This window comes from Lepisma saccharinum, chromosome 15, assembly GCF_977018435.1.
Source record: "Lepisma saccharinum chromosome 15, izLepSacc3.1, whole genome shotgun sequence".
NCBI lineage: Eukaryota > Metazoa > Arthropoda > Insecta > Zygentoma > Lepismatidae > Lepisma > Lepisma saccharinum.
The window spans coordinates 67,660,220-67,661,589 of NC_139243.1; the positions used below are offsets into that span (position 1 = coordinate 67,660,220).

The 1,370-nt window shown below is 39.3% G+C and overlaps 1 non-coding gene across 1 annotated transcript; it reads left to right on the plus strand.

Moving 5' to 3' along the window:
* Positions 1–260: 260 nt before the first annotated feature.
* On the plus strand, positions 261–331 carry TRNAS-GGA (transfer RNA serine (anticodon GGA)). Its single transcript has one exon. It is a non-coding gene; the product is annotated as a tRNA-Ser (tRNA).
* Positions 332–1,370: the final 1,039 nt, after the last annotated feature.

A 1,370-nucleotide genomic window follows, 5' to 3' on the forward strand; every position in this document is an offset into this window, starting at 1 on the left:
ACGCGGCCGCGTGTGCAGCTAGACTGTACCACTGAGCTACCGAGCCGGCCTGGCTTCCCCTGCATTTTCGCTGGCGCTGTTTTACCTGTGTGAAATCGTCTCTGCAAGTGCTACTGCAACGGAATCTGTTGCCTTTGAAACACTATAGACGCCGACGTCTATAGTGTTTCAAAGGCAACAGATTCCGTTGCAGTAGCACTTGCAGAGACGATTTCACACAGGTAAAACAGCGCCAGCGAAAATGCAGGGGAAGCCAGGCCGGCTCGGTAGCTCAGTGGTAGAGCAATGGCACGGATTGCCAGAGACCCGGGTTCGAGTCCTGGTCGAGCCTGCATTTTTCGCTGAAAATCTACATAGTACATCTCCTGTGTGCGCCTAATTTAACAGTAGGAAATTGTTCCTTGTACATGCGTGTCAACATCATAAGGATGCTTGTTAACAGTAAACTTTTTTTTTTGCCAGTTTTGGAAGTTAACATACAAAATCACACATATATAAATATACATTTCTTTAAAGATTGGTATTACGTCTTATGTACTACTAGGTATGTAGTTTCTTGATAGGTAATTATTGTAAATGTGTGTGTTTGTAAAAAACACACAACCATTCGGAAATTGTTCCTTGTACATATGTATGAACTGGACGGTAAGAGATAAGAGTAGCTACTGCTAAATATTATACGTGCATTCTTTGCCAGTTGTAATTCGGAAACAACACATAATTTGTTTATTTGCAATGTTACATTCACACCAATGGCGACGTAAGTGATTCGAATAATATTACACGTGTTTTAATCTTAAAGATTACAAATTACTAGGATTGCGAAAAAGCAACTACTGCATGGTGTACATTTCGTGTGTTGTGTTTGGTTGAAGAAATTTGTTACAGCAAACACACATTCATTTATTTGGAACGGCATTTTAATACAATTTTGCAAGCATCAAACGCATTACTTTAACCTGGTTTTATTTATATATCTGTGCCCGCATGCACACAAATCCTACTTACGAAATTTACAGTGAAACTGCTAATGCTAATATCAATATACATTTTCAGAACACACACGAAAATGACCACCTAATATTCATTTCTACACATATTTCTATAAACGTTGTTTTATTTATTGCCGTTCCTGGGATAATTAACAAATCTGCCTTTTTGTGCTGTTATTTGGTAATGCAAAACATGCAGCAAACTTTCGCAATTTACAACAGCTGATGGAGACTTTACTTTGCCATTTTATCAACTATAAAAGTGCAAACACAGATTATACTAGGTACTGCACGTCAGGCACGTATCCAGAGGGGGGCTTAGGGGGCTCGAGCCCCCCCGAAAGTTTTAGGTTTACACTAGATAAAATGAGGTTTTTT